Source organism: Nuphar pumila, chromosome 4, assembly GCF_984573655.1.
Source record: "Nuphar pumila chromosome 4, dmNupPumi1.hap1.1, whole genome shotgun sequence".
Lineage (NCBI taxonomy): Eukaryota > Viridiplantae > Streptophyta > Magnoliopsida > Nymphaeales > Nymphaeaceae > Nuphar > Nuphar pumila.
The window spans coordinates 21,273,242-21,292,377 of NC_143252.1; the positions used below are offsets into that span (position 1 = coordinate 21,273,242).

Sequence of the window (19,136 nt, forward strand, 5' to 3'; positions counted from 1 at the left end):
TAACTGACCAACTCTTGAAACTTAGAAACTAAGGGCTCTTCGCTGCCTATAGTAATCGGTAATTTATTAAACCTTTTTAGAGTAATTAACTAGCGCAAATGTCAAAAAAAAAAAGTCTTCATACAATAAAATAAGCAAAATGATTCTTACAGCCATCTTTTACTCCATCTCACTCGTCTTCTCTTTGGAGGCAAAGCCCCCCCCATCATAGATTCGGGTTTGACCCATACTGAGCCTAAGCCCGTCCCATAAAATTCACGTTTTAAACCATTGAACAGGTCGATTAGCCATAAGGAGCTTATTATTATATGGATTTGGGTTTGTTCATAGAGCTCCAAACTAGAATCTCGTTAGACCCAAGTTCTAATTAGATCTACAATTTTTAATATAAAAATTACAAAAAAAAAAAAAAGAAACTAACATGTTATGAGCTCTCCTACGTGACATTTGTATAAGGCTTGAATCTAGCTCTACTCATGTGAAGTTTGATGGTCACATCACGGGTGTGAGTAATTAAATGTCAAACCTTAGTCTAGTGTAGGTTTGATTGTTGACAAGCACTTAGGTATGTTTGTTTTAGTAAATGTTTTGTGAGAAAATGAGTTATTTCCTAAGAAACATAGCTGTCTTCATGCGATGGAACATACACTTCATCAACACACACGCACACTTCTCACATGAAAACCAGGTTTTCTATTGAAATTTGATCGCACCCCTCTCCAAGGGTCTATTTGTTTCATGTAAATTTCATGAAAATTTAATGAGCTGGCATTATTGGTGTGTAGAATCATTTTTTAAGGAATTTTATTCAATTGTTTGTTTTTTGAAACACCATTGTCTTTTATCTTAAATTATAGAATCTTATTCAAATGCATTTTTTATCTTAAAAATAATATTTTCAAGTTTTATCCAATATATGAGTTAATTAAAAGAGAACATCATAAGCTTTAGAACACAAAAAAAAATCACCTTAAATCAACATCAAAATAAAAAAATTATGGCAAAAACAAAGTTTTAAGCCTGTTTGAATCTAGTTTTGAATCCACATTCATTCTACATTGTCACCTGTACATTATCATCCATGCTCATAAAAGAAGGAAAAATATTATTTTTGTTTAATCTCTATAGTGAATTAACCCAGGTTGTCATTTGAGTCAAGTTGTCACTAGAGAGCTAAGTTGTCGTTAGAGCAGAGTTGTTGTTTGCATTGAGTTGTCATTTGAACCAACTATGAATTCATAATTGAGCCAAATCAACTATATCATTTTGTTGGCATTATTATGCCAACTCTTCTATGTTTTGCTGCAAACTAAACATTAGGTAATTACTTACCCAATCTTATATTAGAATCATCCTATAGATAGACGAATACTAAGTTCATAGGTTGTCCTATAAACTCGGAGTCCTAAAAGACAAGCACAATCAATCTAAAACATCCTCTCCAAGTGAACTAAAGTCTTCTTAAGAAAAAGTCAGCACTTGGTCAATTGTAAGAGACAAATGTCTTTTTAAGTAAAGTCTATTACTCATTATTATTATTTTTTCATGATAACTATTAGAGAATTTCATTTCATTGTTTTTAGCCAATCGATTCGTCTTGTAAACTTGACATTGTTCGGCAAGACCTCTAGACATTGGGCACAGAGCTTAATAGATCGTCGTGTGGGGCAAGATGCTAGCTTTGACTTGTAAATCAAATCCTATTTGGAGAGACCCTTTGACATTAGGCACAAAGTTTAGGAGACCCTTGTGTAAAGCCATGCATATAACAAAGGTACAAAACACATATCATTTTATGTCATTCATAAAAAAGCCTTTTGAAAATATCTTATGGTTGTTAAGCATTTCAAACATCTTCTTATGTCATCCAAAATTAGTGTGTTTAATTCTTTGTTATAGAGTGACCTTTGCACGCTTAACAACAATTTAGGGCATCTATTGGCACCCCAATTTTGAGCAATCATATCGTTCAAATATTTATTTTCTCAAAACATAGATGTATTCTATTAATAGCTATTAATTTTTTTTAATATATTTTTTTGCCTAAAAAATATGTTTGTAAGATTTTCATCCAAAATAGAGTTAAAGAGGACATCATAATCTTTCCAGCGCGTCAAAAATCACCTCAAGCTGACATCGAAATCAAAAGTTATGGTCAAAACAAGGTTTTGTGCTTGTTTGGATCTGGTTCTTGATCTAAACCTATTTCAAGTTGTTGCCCAAACTTGACTTGTCGTTAAGGCCCAGTTGTTGCCCATATTAGTTGGATTTGAATCTTAGTTGTCGTTTACATTATGGTTATAGACCCAAGTCATCATTTAAGCTGATTGGATCTTGACCATTTCTAGTTTAGGTGGCGCCTTTGTAGTTTAGATCTATATCATATCTAAGTCAGGTTGACGTCCAAGGAATATGGATATGGATTAGGCCCAATTGACTTTGCATGTGCGCAAGCCAAGTTGTCGCCCATGGATTGGATCCAAACCCATTTCATTCAGGCGATAACCTAGGTTATAGCCAATGCATAGGCGACGACCTAGGTGGCTCCCATGCCAATGTTGCTTATATTAGGCCTTACTCACACTTAGAAAGTGTTTTTGACACTAAAACTTACCAAAAAACTAAAAACTCACCCCGCTCCCCCCAAAACCAAATCATTATCCTCATCGACCTACCAAATATGGATTCTAAGCCCTTAAGTTAAGATCTTGGCCAAATAAAATTGTGTCACCTCAAATCTCTAGCTACTCATATTCAAGCACTTGCGTGGCATCTGCATTCAGTTTTTGTGGTCCAATATCTACTATATTTAGGTTCATGATTTGTGATCTATATCTAAGTGTCTCTCCATCTATGCTCTATGATCCTAAAGCATGAAAACACCTCTACTATTAGTTCAAGCACCATACACCCACACTTTGTCCAACTGAACTGAACTTAATACACATCTACTCATACGTTGTTGGAACATAGATTCAAAACCTTAAATCTAAATCATTGTCTTACCAATATCAGAACCTCTACCTAGTTGATGCTTTGTCTATTTGTTATCGTGCTCATCGTCGTAGAAAGGGACACCAAAGCCTGATGTGAGAATCATATCCATGTATTTTCTTTATTTATTTTATTTAATAAAGGACACATTTGTCTAACAAATACCACATTGTATGTGTTTGATTCTTTTTTAAGCCTTGGTGGTGTCTCGACACCATCAAGCTCACATTTTTTTAGGTTTCTCGTACAATGTGTGTGATGCTGCACACTAAAACTCGAATCAAAGGGGAGCCAAAGTTTATGGCAAGGTTGGTTCCTTCTTAGCATAAAAAGAAAGACACTCAACTTATAGGTGGGGATCCCACATCACTTTCAACTAAAAAACAAACTTCATTTAAAAAACTGTTTTGCCTAAATCCATTGGATCCATAGTTCAACAGTTCACACGAGTCGGTTTCAAGCCGAGCTTCTGGCTTCGTGCCGTTGCTTGAACCAACTTGATTTATTCAAAACAATAATTAGAATTACCGTATAGATGGCAAGATTTGAACCTTAAACCTCATGTACAAGACCAACACTCTACCCATTTTAGCAAACACTCTTTTTGTGTATATTATTCAACAAAATATATACATATCCTTATATATAACCATTATATTACCCAATTACCCTAGCTTAATTTGGCTAATTGACCTTATATGCCATATCAAGCTCTACTCCTTTACTTACTTTGATGAGTCCAAGCTAGGTTTAAGTGAGTCAAGCCCGATCTAAGCTCAAGTTACTCTGGATCGTTGTTCTGCACTAGCTGGCATCCCTTTCCCTTCATTTCCCAAAATGAGTGAAACAAACATTAAATCATTGTGGTAATAAAGTGCCATGCTACACAAGTGAGCCTCACCCTTTCTCATTATCTGCCACTTTTAGTGTGCAAATCCTTTCCCCTATTCCCATGAAAGCACTCTCTTGGGAAGGTTGCACTGACATGAGTTTTTTTAATTTCTATGCCCATTCCCATGAAAGACCCTTCCATTTTCACGGGAATGAAACAAACAAGGCCCTAGAGAAGGCATTATTGCATGATTGTGTTTTTTTTTATAAGATGATTTTGTATTGTTTGCATGGCCTTTCTTGAAACAAACATGCCTTATGCACACCAAAAATCATAAGGCATGTTTGTTTAATGATTTAAAAGTCGTTCTCTACCAAAGAGACCATGTAGGTCAGATTTACTTAAAAAACATGAGCAAAAAAATATTGTTCATTTCAACCTATTAATACCGTATGCACACCAAAAATCACAGTTGTAGGTTGCATATTTTCAATCATACCTTATAGATATAAAAATCATGTTTTGGAGCATGTCTTTTGAACATCAAATGAGGGTATTTTAAGTCATGACATTTTGGTACATTTTTGAGCCGTAGATTTTGTAATAACTTAAAAAAACTACATGTGTGCTATAATCACATTATTCAAAACTTGTTTTTGACTAAATAATGATTGTAGATCATATCTATAGGGTTTGATCAACTAAAAAAATACTCGAATTTTGAAATTTTGAAGCTTCTATTGAGTGAGAGTAGGTGTTTTGAGGGGAAGGTAACCATCCAATCAATGAAAGGTCTAAAATCTACAACTGATGATAAATTTTGGCATTTTTTTTTTATAATGATAAGTTTTTTATCGATTAGACTTATATATTCATTTTTTATCATTCATTTAGTGAGTGACATGTTTGTATTATGAATTTTAGATGTTTAGATGCATTTTTTAAAGCCCTAAAAGTCAATGACATATAATACTTTGTATTGTAAAGTTTTAAAGGCATTGTGACTAATAAATTGTTCACATTTATAAAAACATGCTTATATGCAATATAGTGTCAGTGTAAAATATATTTCTTACTAAATAAATTATAAAGAACAAATATACGTGGTAAGCATTGTAGATTTTGAACCTTTCTTTTGTTGAACAGTCTCTATAATATAGATATATATAGTCATTAGAATATGAAAACTGAAAGTATGAGAAACAATGTGTGAACTGCGTTTTTCATGGACTTTTTTAGTCTTTTATCTTGAATATAATAATAAGGATGTGATCTACATGCTTGATTTTCTAAGAACCCACTATTGAATCATCCTATTTTGATGCATAAACCAGATTTTTTTAAAGCTTTAAAATCAGCAGCTAACAATCTTTATAAATATTCAAGCATTCAAAAATCACATTTTTTCATACAAAACACACTATCCGATGGTTGATTCCTACTACATCCATATGGTTGGATTTTGCTAAAAAAGTGTTGGAAATGCTCACATCTAGTGACATATATATATATATATATATATATATATATATATATATATATATATATATATATATATATATATATATATATATATATGAAACCTCCCATTTAAATTTTCTGACTTAGCCTCAGCATAAGATCACAGATGCTCGGTGATCTTAGAACTTGAGATTTAAAATCCTATAATCATGTGATTAAATTTAAAGTCTAATTTTTAGTGAAGTTGGATGAACGAGAAAAAGAGAGGAATGAAGAAAAATATGTATCTAATATTCATCAATCTTTGCCCCGATCCTCCTCTTTGACGCTCGAGATTCATGAATTTATGGTTAATGAGATGCCATGTTTGCAAAAATATGAATCTAACATGATAAGAGGCGTTCCAATGCACCCGTGTTTGAAGGTTTCTGCTCCAAAATTTGTCTCTACCTTGGGAGTTGGGACTACGGACGCCGCAATGATACGAAATAGAGGGGGCAATGTGAAAATTATTTTATACGATGGGTGCTGCACTGTATTATCCGAAAGATGTCAGCACTAATTTGAGTGCGGTTGGGATATGGACGAACCACCTTTTCTGGAATTTCCCACGACCTCCCTTAAATTTTCGAAAATTTGGAGGAGTGCATTGATATTTTCCGTTCCATCACCTCACCCCGGCCCCTCCACATGAGACATGACGTGCTCCGCGTCCCTATTCCCCCCCAATGCTAAAAATGAGTCAGTGAGCCACACGCGCACACGCACGTACCCCGATGCTCTCTAAACGTGTGGTGACTGGCACGTGTTTAGGGCTGACGTGGCAAAGTCATTTAGTTTTTTTTTTGGAGAAGGCGGGAAGCCTGTGCGTGCGGCTATATCTGTGATCTGCCAATTGGGAAAAAAATTATTTTATTAAAAGTATTTATTGTTTTCATACTGAAAAAAAGAAAAGAAAACTGAGACACCATAGAGACTTTATTGTAGCTGTCGCCTGATTCCTCGACTTAAATGACGAAAGTACCCCTACAGTTTGACAAACGACAAAACGCGTGATTTCCCCCCCTCCTTCCCATTGGCGGTCTTCCAGGCAGAGTCAAACAAGTCGCACGTTATTACCGCAATCGTTGGCAGTGGGGCAGGATGACCATGGAGGCCCTTTTTGACCTCCGCAAGGACGGAAATGTACCTGAGAAAAGTTGCGAAGTTGAGTCCAAGGGCATTTTTGTCAATTTGTCGGTCGAATAAACTTTTGACTTTTTTTTTTTATTTTTCGATGGGAGGATTCTTTTTTGTGCGTTCGATAGGAAAGTGCACAGGAACAAACTTAAATGTCCAATACTGTCCCCGCCAAAGCGGTATATTAACATCGGTGCAACGGCAGTTTCACGATGCCTCTTCGTGTTGGGGGAATGTTATGGTGCGGGATCCCTTAACTTGTCGGATGTCAAAAAAGTTCACCTGCAAAGCTCCAGCTACGGCTTCCGAGGTAGTCGTGCAGGGCTGCCAAAAAGGGTCAGGCCTGGAACCAGGTTCAGACCTGGATGTGCGTTACTAGCTCTGGATTTGGGTCTGATTTATCCTGGTCCGGGATCCGGTAAGAAAAAACCAGACAACATCACAAGCATCACCTCGATGTTAGTGCATTTTTTTTCCTAAAAGCGCGTTGTATTAATATTAAAGAAGGTGCGATCTTTTGAAAATATCCCTTATTTTGAAAGAATCACATTTTTATTATGATATTAAATTTGTTTTATTAACTTTCTAATATTACTAGAAGAATATAAAAGAGATTTACCCTTTCCCAAATTTTCAAGTAAAACTCCACGTAGAGACGATCCTGACCGTTGAGAAGCAGTCTAGGAGTCCAGGATGGATCCACGTGTGAGGCTCCATTCCCGACCAACTACAGCTAAGAACGTTAATGCCACTAGCTGGAATTCAAAAAATAAAAAATAAAAAACAACAAAAAAGAAGAAGGGAAGCCGACTTTTTTTGGGAAGCACGAAAGCCTTTTCGTGTTTCCCTCTCCACCTTGCTGCTACGCCATTACCACTCTCTCTCTCTCTCTCTCTCTCTCTCTCTCTCTCTCCACCCTGCTGCTACGCAGTTACAGGCCATCTGCATACCATCGAAGGAGTCCACTGATCCATTTGTAGATAGGTGCTCTTTCTTTCTCTCTCTCTCTAGCCCCAAATTTCTACAACTCGGCAAAGGCCGATAAAGACAGGGGAGCAGGACGGTGGGAGATAGGGTTCCCACAACCCTGATTCTCTGCAACCAGCCTGCATCTCCCTTTCGCTCTCCCCATGCCCTGAATCCGTTTTTTTTATTGTTGTTTTTTTAATCTTTACAGGAGGAACAACCCTAGAATTTTAATGGCGAAGGTGCGTTACGGAAGCACCCTTCTCGTGCTTTCAATAATGTAGGTGTAATTGATTTTTCTGTTGATCTTTATCATGATATATACATTTTTGTTTGTGATATTTTATTGTTCAAATGAAGTTGTATTGGTATTTTAATTTTAATGAATATATATCATTTTCTTTTATTTTTGTCTGTGGTTTGCAGGCCTTAAGGCATTAATCTCTACATGTCAACGAAAACATTCCAAGAGCAGTAGGTGACTGTTATAAGCAGCTATTTCTTCCCTTGTGTGCCTTTGTTTTTTTACATGCATTTTATTTAAGGATTGTTAGAGATATGTCTTAGTTCATTGGTCATTGAACTTTAGCTCGTGAATCTACTGTTATATGGTAAAAATACAGTATGTTCAATTCTGTAAGACACATTGTATCATTTCCTTGCCAAAACATCAAGTAGAATAGTTATTCTTGAGTGCTTAAGTTGTGGGTCAATTATTCCTCACCCCATAAAATCCGATCTTAAAACTAGAATTCATCAGGGCAACTCTTCCTTCTTTTTCACATACAGTCTTAAAGATTTTCTGGTGGTTTCGTTAAGTAGGCATCTGTCTACCAGATGCATTCCCTCACTAAAAAAAATATAACTTCTGTTTGAATCAAAATTATTGTCATAGTACAACGAGATCAAAATTATTGTCATAGTACAGCAGAGATGTTGAAGGTACTTTCTCATATATAGGGCTTGATAAAGTTTTTCATTTCACCTATCATATTTGAAAATAGGTTTGTTTTTTTCTTCTTATCTTATTGACATTGGAACTAATTTCATATTTTACTCCATCCATTTCCTCACAGAGGAAACCTGATAAGGTTTTTTATCATTATGTCCATTATAAAACTTCTACAAACTGGCATCGAGGTGTTGAGATAATATGGTGTTCTATTTGAGAAGTTTTTATCTTGATTAATAATGGGCCATCCTTTCTGATGATCCCTTTTATGGTAATTATCAGATCTGAACTTGAAAAATAAAAGCATCACTCTGTTTTCTATCTATGTTTTATTTTGTTTTCTTTTATTTACTTGTTTGTACATATACATTGGTATATTATATTATGCTTTTCAATTCTATATATACTAACGATGTCCACCCTATTTTCAACAATTATGTCAGAACATTTCATAGCACTGTATCCAATACAACTGTATATTCGATACAGAAAGTTCCAATCAACGGTTGTGCAGTATGATGCTCTTCTATGATTACTTGCACCGTCTTTTTGTCTCCATTTACTAGTCCACAAAAATGGTTAATGTTTTCTTCAATTTGTCTAATGTCAACAAGCTTTAAAGATGTAGTCCATGACATATTCTTTTCAAGAAGTTTGATTAATGTCTTCCCTTATCATCCATCATCTATTAAAAAATCTTCATGCTAGACTTTCTGGACACCTTCAATTCTTAAGTATGCTGCATCTATATCCACGGTCTATTCTGATCAAAGCTAGGTGGCTTGAATCGTCAACCTATAGTTTTGCAATAACTTGTAAAATAGGACTGAACAGACCATTACATAGTTTGGAAAACAATGTTTTCATTGAAACAACTCCAAATGCCATGTGAGACCATATGAACGTGTTTCATTTTAACCCCCTCAACAGGCCACCATATGACTGAACATGATCTAACACTATTGAACCTTGAAAATAGTGGACAGATAGTACACAATCTTGCATTAGTTTATTTAGAAACTGCATGCTATTAGTTAGGTGATTCTTTTATGCTAAGTAATTAAATGTACAAATAAGTAGTGCGTTTTTTTTTCTTTTCAAAAAATGGCTTCTCTTAATGCAGAAAAAAGTAACATTGCATTGAAGTTGAGATTGCTACATCAAGAAATGTGCATGTGTCAACAAAATATACACGTGGGAAGTAGTTGCATTCCAGAGATTGGTATGAAGTTGATGATGATGCATATGATTTTTATAATTTATATGCAAAAATTCAAAGTTTCAGTGTTTGAAGATAGTGCTTCTACAAGAACAAGAATGGTGTAGTGGCATGTAAGGAATTCACATATAGTAAGGAAGGCTTTATTTCTAAGTATAAAGATGGTAACAAAAGCAAGATGCGAGTAGACACAAGATGTGGTTGTACTACAATGTTGGATGCTAAAAAAGCGAAGAATGAAAAGTTTTGTGTCTATTTTTCAGCTTACCTATAACCATGCGCTAGCTACTCCAAGGAAAACCCCTAATCTAATGTCTCATCAGACAATGGGAAAACCTTATAAGTTTTTTTGCAGATATGGCTGATAATACTGGCATAGCACCTTTTGCAGTAATGAGGTGTTTAAGAAAAAGATTTGGAGGAAGCACCAACCTAACTTTTTTGCCGATGGATTTCAAAAACTATTTAAGGACAAAATGATCAATAAATCCCAAACAAAGCAACATTAAGTGACCCATTAATTTTTAATTCAACTCAGTTGAACTGTGATGATATGATCATAGACTTTTTTTGGGCATATGCAAAGTCAAGATTGGACTTTGATTGTTTCGTAGACTTCGTTGTTTGTTTTAGACATCACATTTAATGTAAAAATAGACATAGGCCATTTGCACTTTTTGTTGGTATAAATCATTATAAGTAAACTGTTGTGTTTTGAGATGCAGTAAAGTGTGATCAAACCTTTAGGTCTTTTGAATGGGTATTTGAAACATTTTAAAGGGCTATTAGAAGGCGATACCTAAAATAATGATGCAATCCCAAGTGTACTAAGAAAATTGTAGTCAGATACACATCATAGGTTATGTGTATGACATGTATTATAATTCTGATATACACTTGTTTCACATATACAATGGTGAACCTGATCTTAAAGAAGATTTTGGGAAGTGCTTATTTGCATGTGATGATGATGTGAGTTTTTTTTGCATTTATGGCAAATAATGTTAAATTATGATCTTCTAGATAATGATTGGTTGAGGTCTTTCAGAAATAGAGAAAAATGGACTTTAGCATATGGGCATAATCATTTTTGTGTTGATACGATTTCAACACTGAGGAACAAAAGCTTTGAGTGCTACATTGAAAAGTTTCTCGACTTCAAAGGTTGATTTCTAGCACCGTGGAAGAGGTTTGCTAAATTATAAGATGTCAAACCACACCAATCTTGCTCCAGAAAGCTGCAATGGCCTACACACCTACTGTTATTGAGTGAATCCAGAAGGAGGAAAGTTTTAGTATCAATTGTAATTTAAGTTTCATTTGCATAGAAGAAACAATTCATAAATATAGAATAATTGGCCATAAAGTGTGAGAATATCTTATTTTACTTGATTCATCCACAAATTCAATTACTTGCAGTTGTAAGTAATTTGAATTTTGTGGTATTTTATGTTTCCATGCAATAAGAATAATAGATATCATGACTGTTAAAACAATCTAATTTTGAAAAGGTGGACAAAGGATGCCAAAAGTGGAGTAGCTCAAGCTCATTATAGAAGGTTAGGTGGTGTTGATGAAGACCAATAATTGTTGCTCGATGTAATCTTATGAGTCATGCTTTTATCAAAATTTCAGCAACAACTTAAGAGAATGAGGAAACATATCTATACGTTGAAAAACAATAATTGATCATGATAAATACAATGGAGAAAATGTTGAAGACTAAAGTTAGAAACAACTCAAAGCAATTTAAGTGCATCAAAGCACTGAAGTTAAAACCCCAAGCTAAGTCATGAACAATGGACAATCATGTACATTTAACGATGTTATATATGACAATTCTCAAGTAAATGTGGTTGAATAGAAAAAGGCAAACTCAATCAAGTTTAGTGGTGTAAACTTGAGGAAGACTTTTGATGAAAGCACCCGTAAGCACAAAAGTGCACTTGAAAAAGGAATAAAAAAAGACTATACAGGAATGTGACATTTGACAACAAACAATAACAAATTTGAGTCAATTCACAAAGTAACTTTATTTTCATGTGATATCGGAAATGTATGAATAAATTCTAATTTTTTAATTGCAGTGTGTTGAATCCTTTTTTTTTTTTGGCTATGTAGGAAACGATGGTGCCATGGGTTGATCCACTTATGCGCTATTTGAGCAATATTCATGGTGGACACACTCTCGCTCCCTCTTATAATTCTCTTCAATTTGGTCCAGTACACAGACTTCTACTCAATTGTATAGTGGTATATAACATTATCTTTATCTTTTAATAAAAGAGGTTTTCCTTATTCTTTTGAATATTGACTTCCTACATTATCTGTAGCAGCAAATTCAAGAACAAAAAAGGCCATGATGAAGGTATTCTTGTGATGCAGATCAATCTGGACCCGAAACCAATGATGCGGATAAACTCGGACCCAGATCTAGTGATGTGATTACTGGATCTTGTGGGGCCTACTTAGAGAGTATAAGTCGTCTCTTAATGAATTGGTGTTTCTAAGGGGTCACATTGGCTTATCTCTTTTTAGCTTAATAGCCTCTCTTGTCTATATATAGCAAAAGGAACCTTTGAGTATACGACTCCTCGTTCGGCATGGTTCTCCTCATTGTAGGAGTCATCCATCTATTCACACATAGTTAACATGATTTAGTTTCTTTAATTGTATATAAGGAAACAAAAGTTTACTTTGTATATATATATTGCAAGGCAAACACACATATTACAAAGGTCACATACCACTGGTGAACATAGGTGGTAAAAACCATACACATGAGTCTACTCCTCAAAACACAACCAATTTTAAGATTTTTCTTTTTGGAACTAAACAACCTTAGATAAGAATGTTTATTCTCATATCGCCTTAGCTTGGACACAAAAGGATGTGTAAGAGATGATATATTTGGAGTGTGCTCCAACGGGGTATTCACATATGCTCGGGTGAAGCTGGGGTGTAGACTGACGATGTTTGTTTATAATAAGGCTTGGTGAAATAATAACTTGAAAAATTTGAGATATCAATCGATGAGTAGAATGAGTTGTATGCCTCATTTGGGCCCTATAGGCTATGGGAAGGCATTGTCGGGTGGTAAATTGGTGAATCACAAGTTGCAGTAGGAAAAACCCATTCGTCTCCTCCCAAATTTGGTATTCTCACCGAAGTCGATGAGGTACTACTCCCTTTACTCGAGTTCTAGGGTCTGTTAAAGCACAAGGTTATGTCTTTAAGACTACACACTGCTCGTTGACCCATGTCATAGGTGCGTTTCCTTTGACATTCATTGACAAAATGCCCCTCCTCTCCATAAAATTGACAATCCTCGAATTTGACTGAACATAATCACTCTGAATGCATAATGCAACATTGATAACAATAGCCTTTCGAGTCGTGAGTTGCCATTTATATTTGACAAAACATTTTTTTTAAGGTTAGAATCTTGGAATTAATACTTACAGTGCAATATCATGAGCATCATAGATCTTGAACTCAGTTTTTCAAAATTAGGCTTTAATACCAATTCTGTAGTGCTCCAGATTTTCAAAATAACACTTTATCCAAATTTCATGAATTGTATATATTTTTATTTGCAACAGAATTTAGAAAGGACTTTAATAACAAAAATAGATAATAGTTGGTCATCGATTTTTAGAAGATGTCGGGTGACTCACAGGTATGTGACCAATCACTCATTATCCACCAAAATATTTCATTTAATCAAACCAAAACAAGTTATTTATTATAAATAATACTGCTTAGTTAAATAGCCCTTGATAATCTAGTATTGTAAACGAAATGTCTAACAAAGCCTAGAAAAACCTTGGATCTTGATGCCGCCTTGCTCTGCATCGCGTACTGCAAGTTCAGTACCTGTATTTTTCATAAAACAGGGTCAAAACCATTCTTGGTTTGGTAGAAAAATATTCTAATTATAGCAAGTATAATATATTGAAGACATAAAAGGCTACTCCATGGTTGCAGTTAAAAACATCGTAGCTCAAGTCTCCACGCCTCAAGCCTAGCTTAGTCATGCAAATATAATTTGGGTCCTTCACCTGATCAGTCCAACATTGTACTAAGATCAATACCTTATGTAAGGTGATGCATGAGTAGTACTAACATATATACATTTATTCGTTAGTATACCTATGACTATGCATTATTTTGATAATTACAAGTTCACCCTTTAGTATGCAGAAGAACCTAACTTCAGCATCAAAAGAGGCCATCTTAGTATTTTTTATGCTATGTATTTTTGTGCCCAAAGGTCTTAATGACCTTGTCCATAGCGGGGTGACAAATTTTTGTCATAATAACCCCTACTAGGCTGATATGAATGCATCCGACTACTACAGTAGTGGGATCAACCCCTAAGTCTTAGGAAAAACCCGACCACCTAATCTCTGAGTGACTGGGAGATTGCTTGAACTCTTTGGTTCATAAGATAAAGTATGATACTCGAGGTGGTACCATCATCATCTGCCTCGATGAGTGTAAGTCCTGAAGTGGTTCGATGACATAATTTTTTTTTTTAGAATATTGAGTGCCATATAGGCAACCAATGCATTTTGCATAAAAAGAAATATAAGCCTAACTCCAATTAGTTTTCTGAAGCATGAGCCAGTTCCTGTGTAGATAGGGACTATCGTTATGTTTATTTATATGCATGCAGAAATTGCTCTTGGCACCTATGGTCTTTATGAGTTGTTCACCTCATTGCGGGTGGGTAACCAACTCTGACACGACACTTATGAGTACTATTCTTATGACCATAGTTTACAGAGGCATGCATAATCAAGAATTACTTTTGATTGACTGCTCGAGCGTATTTAGCCACAATGAGCACCAACCTAACATGGCACAATAACTACTCTAGCATAGCGGTTCTTACGAGTACGATGCCTTTTAAGGCAAAAATGGAACGAGCCATCCTGAGAGGGTTCTAACAATGAGGGCATTATCGTGTCATCCATACTAGCTTAGGTGAGTATTTTGCAAGAATTTTTGGCAACATCTCTCTTATTTAACAAAAAAAATATTATGTTCCTTTTTAGCTAGTAGAGCACCTTGTCAGAAAATTTGGCAGCATCTCCCTTGTTTAACAAGAAAAATGCTACATTCATTTTTAGATAGATGTGCATCGTTGTACATACGTTGCATCTTTCATGATTTATTGGAAACCTAGGTCTTAGTTAGGACTTACGCTGATGACTTTGATGTTTACATAAATGTGGTTTTGCATAAATCAAAAACCTTTCCAATAGGGGTTTCTTCGCCAAACAATGTTTTGAATGTGACAAGACTTTTGAATTGCTTTGAGCGATAGGTATCAATCACTATTTGTATGCTTATTACAGTGAAATTATATTTATTAAAAGTTGAAGTCTGTGCACATAACAATGTAATGACAAAGTAAGCAGCGTAAAGCAAGCGCCTGTACACATAATAGTGCGATGGCAAAGTAAAGTGCGTAAATCAGGACCTGATAAATAAAACCATGCATCATGATAAGTAACTTGCGTAAAAGAACACACACACACACACACACACACATATATATATATATATATATATATATATATATATATATATATATATAAAGTGGTCACAAGGATACACACGTAAATACCTAAGCAAGTTTGTGGTAGCCTAGAGGGCGTGAACCAAGGACTAGGACCCTATGGCATGTAATTCTGTATAAATATCGAGAATTAGTCGTCAGGATACATGCGTGAACACCGAAGCAAGCTTATAGTGACCTTGTGGGTGTGAATCAAAGACTAGACCTGATATCATTTTGGAAAGGTGTACGGTAAGGAAAATCTCACCATTACACAACATTTATAAATATAAATTGAAATGGAGAATGGCATGCAAACCTACCAAAAATCTGGTAGAGGTGGCCTAGCGCAATCATAAATGAGCTCCTAGGTCATGGCCGACACGTTCTTACATTTGGTACGGTCACAACTAAGAGCGTCACATGTAGAACTCGTTGACACGAAGAAACACAAAAAAATCTAGAAAGAAAGAGCTCTTTTCTAGAGAAAAAGAGCTCTTCTAAAGAGAACCCTTTTCTAGAGAGACAATAAAAATTTAGAGATAGGGCTCTTTTCTAGAGAGAGAGTCCTTTACTAGAGAGGAATGAGGTGAGAGAAAGCTAGAGAAAGAGAGGGGGTGGCAATTTTCTAAAAGGAAGAGGGGGTCCTATTTATAGAGATTGGGTGCGGACCCCACCCTAAGGGATAAGTATGCCTTTCTTTCTGATTTTTTTCTACTCTTTTCAAATAAGAAAAAATACATCTTCTTTGGGGCCCACTTAGATATTTTCATGAGATATTTATGTGGAGCCCACAATATATTTTTGTTAGATATTTATGTAGGGCTTGCACATTTTCTAGATTTTGCTAATATTTTTTGCGAAAAAAGTGAGTACGCTATTTTCTTTGTCTCGATGCGTTGAAGCATATTTTCTCTGCAAAATTCTTTCATTTTGCCAAATGAGTGCGATATGGCTCTCTAAATATTTTGAGTATATATTGTTGAAGATATATGCGTCCTAAGTATAATTGGCTCTACGAAATTCCTTTGTTTCATATTCTAAGTCAATACAATAAAATTATGTAAAAATTATAGATCTTATAAAGAGCCTCACCAACCGTGCCAAGGCCTTATCAACATAGGAGAAGGAGATACTCGCCATCTTAATGGCACTCAAAAAATGGACACCCTACCTACTCGAAAGTCACTTCATGGAGCAATGCATCTTGACTCCATTATAGTAAAAGTCGGTCACCAAAATGATGGGGTACGACTTCGAAATCCAGTACAAGAAAGGCCAGAGAACTGTGTCACTGATGCCCTATCTAGGAGAATAGAAAAAACAAGAATCAATGTCATTAATGTCAAAACTTGAAATGACCATGAAGTGCTAGTGAACTAGAAAATTTTCAAAGGAGAGGAGATGATACAAATCCAAATTTTCACTACAAGAATTTTGTGGATTAGCGACAGATGCTATTTGACGCTAATCCATCATAAATCCATCGCTGAACTGTTTAGCGATGGATTGATGATGACTTAGCGATGGATAGCGTCTGTCGTAATTTCTTGGTTGCTAATTAGTGATGGATAGCCAAAGGAGAGAGAAAATAGGAAGAGGTCGAACCCCTCCCTTGTCAAACGAGAAGAGGGAGAAAGCTAGGGGGGTAAGCAACAACACCCTCCCCTTTGCCGCAAATGATCGAAGAAGGAGAAGAGGGACAAGAAGAAGAAAGAAGATGAATAAGAAGACAATGGAGAGGAGGGAAGAGTTCACCTGAGAGGGCCAGACGCGGAGTGGGGGTCGCTTGCGTTGGGTGGCCAGAATATGGTGAGCAGGAGAGAGGGCTCACCCGAGAGAAAGGGGCGACAAAGGGGGAATGAGTGAGGGAGGAGAATGGGAGGTGGTCGGTGAGGTCTCCGGAGGGAGTTGTCGCATGGTGGGTCATCGAAGAGCGGGGGCGAAGAAGGTGAGCAACGCGGGGGAGTTCAACGAAAGAGGGGAGAGAGAAAGAGCAGGGGGAGAAGAGAATTTTGCACCCTAGATGAGCCATTTTACATCGAAAATTAGCGACGAAAACATTCTGTCATAAATGCTGATGCAAATTAGAGATGGAGTAGCGAAAAATTTTTTTATCGCTCATCTATCGCAAAGTTGCAACAGAGTTTGAGACGGAATGTTTCCGTCGCTAATTAACGACGGATGTTGAGATCGATTTTTTCGTCGCTAATTCTGCAACTAATTCCAATGTTAGGGACGTCTAATTTTCTCTAGCTAATCCATTGCAAATTTGAGATGGATTATTTCTGTCGTTAATTAACGTTTTTCTTGTAGTGTTTAAAGACTTGCATCCAAATTTAATTCTTTAAGTGCTAGAACTTGTTGGGCACCATTCATGAGATGCCCCCTCTTGAATAGAGCTTAAAGGCATTGTAGAAGCCACCTAATTGGTGCCCCACCTAGAAATGAACTCCATGAAAGTCATCTAGGGTGATTTAAGAGCCCTCTAAATAAGGAATTGTGAAAGTCCAAGGAGTGGACAGATTTTAGAGAAGAAGACCCTACTTTTAGCTTTGTCTAAGTAGGGCTTAACCAAGAATAGCCAAAGTATTTCAAGGTTTATCTAGAAACAGGGATTCTATTTAATTCTCATTTTCTAGCTTGTGAAGGCTTTATGAACCCCTCTTTGGCCTATATATAGGCACTTGTTTTAATTTGAAGGGGAATGAAAAACTTGGAACTTGAATTTCTCTCTCTCTAGCTCATGTCCCTCTTGCTAAGGATGTCACTCTCTCTTTTCATGAGTCCCTCTCTTTCTTGACTCGTTTCTCTCTTCTCTCTTCAATGGTGAGTCCCTCTCTCATTTAGGTGTGTTGATCCTTAGTGGATTTGTCTCACTAAAGTGGACCAAGCCTGCAACCAAGGCCCACCTCAATTCGATGCGGTCAATCCCAACTTATCAACGGTCTCAACTTCTCCAAGCTAAACCGGGAAGCCTCTTAGATATTTCTGCCGACCCAACCATCATAGCAAACCTCAACTAAGTCAACCTAAGCCTAGCAAGTCATATAAGCCCTTTCATTGAACCAATCCCAAGTTAGAGTCTATCCAAAGTTTCTTTGGCCCAAACATGAATTTTGACAAATCTAGAATTTTGTCAAACTTTATGATCTCACACAACCCAAACCATAAGGTGTTCAAGTATGAAATTTGGACCCAATACAATAGGGTGTCTAGTTTCGACCCCCCAAATTTTAGAATTTATAGAGTACCCAATCCTGAGAATTCTACTTTTAATTTGAGTCTACTAGATCCAAAACCCAGTCTTTGTACTAAAACCCTAAAAATCTTGGCCACTTTCCTAAATCATATCTCCTTGAATATTAGTCTTCTAACAATCAAATTTGTTTAGAAGCTAGTCCAAGCTATCTAGATTAATCCATCAAAAATTTAGATTTTTCTGTGACACTATTTGGTAGTTCTGATTTTTCTCTCAAAGTCTATCAGACCCGAATAGACTTTGACCTAGACCTTGACCTAATCGAGCCTATCCCTTACCCAAAAATTTAAACCTAGGCCTAGGAACATGCCAAAAGGTGCATGATCTTGAAGAACAACCTCCACACCCTTTTTTATTTTTAAATTATTTTTTAAAGAAATCAAAAGCAGGGATACAAAGTGCTAAACGGTGCCTTGGGGGTCAAATAAATGTGCTTGGATGAAGCTGAGAATGTGGAATATCTGGGGGTTGTTCTATTAAGAGAAACAAGTCTTCTTATCGAATTTCATTAGAAATAGTAAATTTGTTGTTTTTTGCATATTTGAAATGAAACTTGAGCTCATCGATCAAGCCATTGATGATAGTTTTTGGTGCGGAGCAAAATTTGCCTTCCTCCCATATTATGGGAGTGCGAGTGGGATGATGGACATTTGAAGGACCGATTTATTGGGCAAAAGTATCAAGCTGAGCTAGCTCTCTATCACA

General features: G+C 36.0%; 1 long non-coding RNA gene across 5 annotated transcripts; it reads left to right on the forward strand.

The window, feature by feature from the left end:
• The first annotated feature begins 7,281 nt into the window (after window positions 1–7,281).
• LOC149839606 (uncharacterized) lies at window positions 7,282–12,146 on the forward strand. 5 transcript variants are annotated; one of them, XR_016431503.1, is made up of 5 exons: window positions 7,282–7,450; window positions 7,644–7,712; window positions 7,859–7,910; window positions 11,725–11,856; window positions 11,940–12,146. It is a non-coding gene; the product is annotated as an uncharacterized LOC149839606 (long non-coding RNA). The 5 variants fall into 5 exon arrangements; XR_016431502.1 differs by lacking the exon at window positions 7,282–7,450 and having other exon boundaries at window positions 7,469–7,712; window positions 11,937–12,146; XR_016431501.1 differs by lacking the exon at window positions 7,282–7,450 and having other exon boundaries at window positions 7,469–7,712.
• The last annotated feature ends 6,990 nt before the right edge of the window (window positions 12,147–19,136 follow it).